At 50.2% G+C, this 7,125-nt stretch overlaps 1 long non-coding RNA gene across 1 annotated transcript; it reads left to right on the top strand.

Annotated features, from left to right (window-relative positions):
* The first annotated feature begins 216 nt into the window (after positions 1-216).
* Positions 217-5,861, top strand: LOC141568994 (uncharacterized). The gene is made up of 4 exons (XR_012492347.2): positions 217-384; positions 2,197-2,322; positions 4,161-4,344; positions 5,668-5,861. It is a non-coding gene; the product is annotated as an uncharacterized LOC141568994 (long non-coding RNA).
* The last annotated feature ends 1,264 nt before the right edge of the window (positions 5,862-7,125 follow it).

The raw sequence follows: 7,125 nt of genomic DNA, 5'->3' as shown, positions 1-7,125 counted from the left end.
TGTGGCTGGTACCAGACCTGTCAGAGCTGCAATACACATGTCTCCATCTCCTCAGAAGCAGAGACCACATCTGTTGTGCTTCTTGATCTGTTCCCAGCCCCTAGCAAAGCCATTGGCCTAAAGTAAGTGCTCAATACACACTTGTTGAACAAATGAATTGAGATAATGCCAACGCCCCTGTCTCCTTCTCATGATCCAGCAGCATGATATGAGCGCCCTCTCCTGCAAACGGGACACCAGGTGAAGACTTATTATCATTAATGATGACAAGCAGCCAGATGCTTCCAACTCATTGGCTGGAGGAGAAGCCAGCATCAGAAGGCAATACGGATCTCACCCAGATCTGCAAACTCGCAACAACTTGAAGACATCACTCCCCCACAGGTGAGGCCAGGTTCTAGAGATGAAAAGGGCCATCTCAAGACTACTATATGCTGTGGGACATCTCTCCCAGGAAGGGAGAGGGAGGGACAATCAAAGTGGGCTACTCCGTCTGAACTTGGCAGCTCCTCTGGTCCCCCTCACCCTCCCAGGTTCTACCTTTCCACTTCCTCAAGGAGGGGGATGCAAAACTCAGCAGGGCAAGTAGGACAAGTGATCTGGGGGAGGGAGGGGAATTGTGTTCCCTCATTTGGTGCTGCCAACCAAGGGATGGTTGTATTAGGTTGGTGCAAAAGTAATTGCACTTTTTGCAATTATTTTTAACCTTTTAAAGCATGATTACTTTTGCACCAACCTAATATGTAGCTTTTCAGGAGATAAGGGTGGAAAAGTGGCCATGTTGGCGAGGGGAGTGAGGAGAGAGGAGCACTTCCTAAGCACTGTCCACCAGTGGCTGACTACCCATGGCTAGGACACCGGGGAGGCTGGGCAGAGCCCTTGGGCTCATCTGAAGGAGACCTCAAGTCATTTTCTGCAAGAGGCAAGCTGCCCCTCCTCCACCCCAGACTGGGCTCCAACTCCATAAACTCTCTCCAAATAAAACCCCAGGGCATAATCCGGTGTGGAAGGGAGAATTAAATGTGGTATTACACTGTGAAAACCCCTAACTGCCTGGCCTGGCAAATGAATTAACTTGTTAAACAAAATGCATACATCTGCATACATTTGAATACATGAATAAGATGGGCTCAGACCCTGCCCAGGTCCAACTTCTCTCAGAAGGAGGAAGAGGAGGAGAAAAGAGGGGGATCCAGAAAAAGAGGCTTGGCCGGCTTCGGAGACGGTGCCTTAAGGAGCCTTTGCCTTTGCAGGCTATATTTATAGATTAAACACAAAAAGCACTCCCTGCTGCATTAAAAACTACCCATCAAGGCTGAGGACCCAAAGGAGCAGTAAAATCAATCTCGTTGCATAAAGACAACAGCAAGCAATTGGCATGACATTTTAAGTAAATGCTACAGCCATTTGTAAATGTTCATTTTCCGGGAGACCCCATCTATTATATGACAGCTATTTTCTTAGCATCCCAGTGTGAATTCAGTCGGTTTACAGATAAGCCCATAGAGGAGAATGGATATCAAGATGTAAAGTGCTATAATACGGACAATTTGTTACTGTTGCACCAAGTCACTCTGTCATTATGTATCTGCCTCTTGCAGGGGTTGGAAACAGCTTGGCTAGTTTTGCAGATTGGGGTCTGAAGAGAGTGGAGAAGAAGCAGTGGAGACAAAGGAGGCAGCAGTGACACTGAGGAGCGTCACAGACTGCAAACTCAGAGGCAAAAGGGATACAATCCCCGGGGCACAGACTTGCTTCTTCCCCAAAGAAGCTTCCAGAAGCTTCTTCCCCAAAGAAGCTTCCAGAAGCTTCTTCCCCAAAGAAGCCCAGGTAGGAAAGTCAGTTTCCACCCAGAGCCTGGTTATCAGCAAGGCCCAGATTCCCAGAGGAAAAGATTCGTCAAAGGCCAGAAACATTAATTCTGAGGCCGACAGCTCTGCTGATTCCCAGGCACTTAGGGACGATTGGCTCCTTGGATCGGACTCAGGAGAGGATCCCATTTCCTGGGGTTTCGTCCCCAGCTCCCTGTACCACCTGGCAGAAGTGGCCAGTTAGAGCTGGGGAATGTCCTATGTCCTAGCAGCTGTGTGGCAACCTGCTCTGGAGCTGCCCAGCTTGAAATATGACCCGAGAGAAACGGAGGGCCCCCCAGCTTCATAACTCACCAATAAACTCCTCTAACCTGAACGTTTGCAGGCAGGAAATAAATGACCCCCTCACCGAACCTGGAGTTGCGCTGAAGAGCTGCTGTGCGAGGTGGATGACGGATCACACCAGGCTCCCTGGGGGACAGTTGATGGGACGGGACTTGGCCCTCCGGTGGTAAGAGCACCAGATGCCTAGAAATTAAAGTCCAGCATCAAAAGGGGTGGGAATGCGAAGAGAATGACACCTGTGCTGGTCACTTAGGACACAAACATCAGGGGATCTAGTGTTCAGGCCAGTCTCCTCCCAGACTTTATTGGTCCCTGTGCTTGCAGCTGCTTCTTTTATTCGGTCATTGGTTCGTTCATTCATTCATCAAATACTTTGGGGACCTTCAGGTCTTTTCCCAGGTAATCCTGACCTTCGTTGGGCCTCGCTTTCATGACACAGGGCACATCGTAGGACACAGTTGTTGAACAAGTGAGTAAACAAACGGATGAATGAGTGAATGAACGCATGCAGGCATCTGCTCATCTGTTCCCTGGTGGTAACTCAGCTGGGCCTCCCCACAGGGCAGGAGGTTGTGCTTGGAGGCAATTCCTCAACAGGCACGCCACTCAGCCGGAGTTTTAACTTAGGTGTGGCATGAGCCACGCGTGAGCACCAGCTTGGCCACTTCCCTGTGTGGGAAGTGAGGCCACATGACCTGTAAAAACCCTTCCGGCGGTTAGATCCTGTGACTCCAGCAGAGAGGCGGAGAAGCAGAGACAAAATCGAGGGAAGTGGCACCTGCAGGGTAAGGTGGTGGGATGCAGCTACAGGGTTTTGCAGTGTCTGGCAAGGTCGGTCCTCACTGATGCTGGCTGCTGTTTCCATCATTCAGGGTCAGGGCGAGAAAATGGCTGCCCCTGATGGGGAAATTGTAGCTCTTTCCAAAAATGCCCAATCGGGATGAGGCTTCTGGAAGCAGCGGGCTCAGAACTGCCCTTTCCCGACCCCACTTTACCCCACCTCCTAGTGAGAGTAAGGGCCCACCTGGCCTTGTCCCAGGAAACTCCTCCAGGGGTCCAAGGTCCTGAATTGGGGGGGCCCAGTCCTCTGAATGACCTGGGCAATGACCTCTCTGAGCCCAACCCTGAGGCTTCTGGGGCACTCACTCTGTGAGTGGGGCGCGTTTCTGTAGAAATGGGAGGGTGACCACATCATGAAGTGACGGGGAACTGCATGTGGTCCTGCAGAGGGGAGCAATCAGTGTCAGGTAGCAAAAGGTCGTGTCCTTGTGCAGCTGTGTCCAGGCCAGTCTGAGCCAGTCTGAGCTGGCAGGCATTTAGCGTTTATGAAGATGTGTCTAGGTGCAAAAATCAGTTCTCCTTCTCAGATAAATAAATGACCAATTGCCAGCTTTGGTGCCACCAGGAGTACTTAGCTTAATCAGGCAGTGTCATCCCTGAGGTAGCTTAGAGGCTCCATTCATCACAGCTCCTTCCTCGTCTCGTGTCACTGCTGCTGATAGTTCTCACGTGAGGGCAGGAAGTTGCCAAGTGAACTTTGAGTCACGTCCTCACATCCGCGCAATCAGCTCTTGAGTCTTTGGGTAGAGGCAGGGATGATATTCCAAGGGGTTGACAACTGGAGAGGCCCGGGGATGCCCAATCAGAAAGGCCACCAGTAGCTGTCATACCAGTTAGCGTCAGCCAAACATCACACCGGGCAGAGGGGAGGCTGAGAGGGGCCCTTTTTTCCCTATGGCTAGAAGTCTGTAAGAACTATGAATCCGCCTTTTTACTACAAACCTGGGAAGGAAAACTAAAGTGGATACCCTTCTCCCCATTTCATACTTTGGCAAATTGAGGCAGGAGAGAATAATGGTCATCCAATCTATTTTTTATGAACGACAATGGGTTTTGAAATCTCTTAGGCTGGATTCGAACCCTGGCTCCGTCACTTAGGAGCTATGTGACCTTATACAAATTTCTCAGTCTCTCTGTCTCTTTCCTCTCACCTCTATAAACTAGGGCTGATGATGCCTACCTCACTGGGCAGGAGAAGATCAAATGAGAATCCCTGTGGCTGGGACAGAACAGATATTTAAAAAGAGGAGCCAAGTGATGTCAGCAAGATGGTGAAATAGAAAAGCCTGGACCCTCCTTCCCACCATCATCACACCAGTTCCACAACCATTCACACACAATTCCCATGGTAAGAAGTGGGAGTCAGCTACAGAAAAGTGGGGGGACCTTACTTCAAGTCACATGGTGGGTCCCTGGGTCAGAGTCGGAGGTGGTATCCGAAATCCCAGTCTCATTCCAATGGTTTCCATAGCAACAGATCCCCCCCAACTGGTGACGAGTAACGCTTGATTTTGTGACATCCCAGAGTGTGTAAAATTATCTGAAGGCCATCACAAAATAATCAAATCGTAGGCTCTACTGTGCTTTCTCTTGGTGGGGATGTCATAAAGATTTGACAATGTTGACAAGATGTCAGTTCATTTCCTAAGAAGTCAGACATCCCAGCTTCAGGCTGTTGAGATGATTTTTGCCTTTAACTCTAACATGGGGAAAGTTCGAGTCACATACAGCTGTCTGTGCCTTTCAAATTAACCCCCAGATGCCCAATAGCAATTGGCCCAAATCCTTTATCTTTACATGTCTGCCTTGTTTCTCCATCACTCCAAAGCTCCAGGCCGTCACTTCCACCCTCAGGTGCTCTCTCCTCACCTCGGTCCACCAGACATGAACACACTGGCAAAAGCACTAAAGGCAGTGCTCCTCTCACTTTAATGGGTGAAAGGATCACCCATTAAGAGGGAAGCTTGTGGAAATGCTGATTCTGATTCAGTCAGTCTTGGGGATGCTTAGGATGTTACGTTTCTCACAAGCTCCTGGATGCTCCTGCGAGGTGGCACTTTGAGTTCATGTCCGTAAGCAGGGATTCTCCCACTCTGAGAGCTTTGGAGCCACCTGGATCTGTTCAGACGGATCCCTGGACCCCACCCCCAAGTTCTCTGATTCAGCTGGCTTGGAGTGGGGCCTGAGAATGTGCATTTCTAACGAGTTCCCAGGTAATGCTGATGCTGCTGGTCCAGGGAACCAACTTAGAGAACTGTGGCACTAAAGGATGGACATGGCCAGGTGACGCGGAAAGTCTGCCCACCCCAGTTCTCTCGCTTGTTACACCTGTGTGCTGACCTACTGTCTTTCCATTGGGCCCCACCCCGTTCCTTTCCCACATCTCTCCCTGGATGAGGCTTCCCCTGTGAGATCACCTCGTATCCCATGGTGGAACCATCCCTTGGTCCCTGCACTGAGCACATACATACACAGAGCTACAAGGAGAGAGACTAATTTTGCAAAATCTGCACAAAAATCGGCCAAATTTATGTTTCCCCTACAAGAGAAATGCTGCCGAGTGGAAATAAAATGCAAGATTCCTGGGCACTTCTATTACCTCTTCATGTCACCAGCAGTGACTGATGGTGAAAAGTAAGATTGCAAACGGAATCGCTTTTGCTTTACCCAGAACAAACTCCACCCGGCGGAGGAGCCTCCTGCAAATCTGTGGTTCTCCCAAGTGTCCCTGAGAGCCAGCCGCTGTGAGAGGAGCCGGGAGAGCGGCCACCTGGGAGGACAGATCCTTCACCCGGCCCAGGCTCCAGGGGGACCGTCCATCACCTAAGAGCAGAGGCCCCTGCAGGCAAAGGGGAATCCTGTGTGATTTAATACGGTTCATTTTTCTTCTTTGTTTTAATCACAGAGTAATAATAATAAACTTGCCTTTATATAGTGTCTTTCATTGCCAGTGTATCACAGAACACTTTACAGATTTAATAATAGAGTTTCAGAAATAAATAATGGGGAATAATAATAGGAAGGATAAATAACATATTTATGGAATTGTATTGTGGTTTATGGTGGTAAACAATTCCTCAGACAGCCAGCAGCAGGAAATTAAGAGCTTTGGAGGGGAGAAGGGAAACTAAAAGAGAGATGCCTTCAGGTAAGATGCGAGCTGAGCTGGTGGGGGCGGGGGGGGGGCAGAGAGAGAAGGGGTGGGGCTGGGAGGGCAACACTGAGGCCCCCGTGCATGAGGGTGGCTGGTGTAGGTTGGGTTTTCCAGAAATAAACATTGAGGACCGAGGTACGTAATGTTTATTAGGGACCAACCCCGCATAGGGAAAGCAGGAGAAAGGACTGGACAGAGGTAGAAGTTGGGCCAAACGCCCAGGTCTTTAGGCCCCACCTGGTGAGGTCTCTGGATACAGGGCAGCTCTGGAGGCTGTGGCCTCAGGTCAGGCAGCCCTCGGCCGCTGAGTCTGTCTGCTGCCTGCACGTCCTGCTCCACGCCTTCCTAGGGGACGGTGAGGGGTGCATTTTTCACGTCCACTGCGGCTGCAGCCAGGGGGATGTGTCCTGAAATCCATCCTGGAACGAGGACCTGGGAAAGGGAAAGGTGTGTGGAAGTTTCTCTTCGTAGATGGACTCTTCCTGCCTGAGCTTCTAGCTGGTGCCAGGCTACAAGAATCAGCGGGGTCAGAGGTCAAGAGCAACGGGCAGGAAGAAGAGCCAGGGACCTGGCCTTGTCACCTGGCCCAAGAGAACGGATCAGGATTTCCTGGTTGGTGTGTCCCCCTTGCCAATGGTACCGGGATTGGAGAGTTAATGTGTGATAATATCAGCAGGACACATGTCTTGCCCGATTGTTTTTTGCCTGGCTATATTTTAAGGGCTTTACATATATTGTCTTTTCTGTAGATGAGGAAATTGTGACTTGGAGGCTGAATACTTGCCCAGAGACAGTGGGTAAGACGTGGCCAAGTCAGGACTCGATCCCGGCCCCACACAAAATCCATTTCCCTCTTCTGCCTAAAGGTTTCAGTGGAAACCAAAATAAAACCAATGTCAAGTGTTCAGGGTAAGTGTAGCTTTGGCCTCCCTGGACCTGTTTCCAGAGGCTGTAGACCTCCGTGAGATGCCAGCC

The sequence above is a fragment of the Rhinolophus sinicus genome, chromosome 12 (assembly GCF_057876585.1).
Source record: "Rhinolophus sinicus isolate RSI-liver-muscle chromosome 12, RSI-T2T, whole genome shotgun sequence".
NCBI classification, from domain to species: domain Eukaryota; kingdom Metazoa; phylum Chordata; class Mammalia; order Chiroptera; family Rhinolophidae; genus Rhinolophus; species Rhinolophus sinicus.
This window is presented reverse-complemented; position numbering and strand designations above follow the sequence as displayed.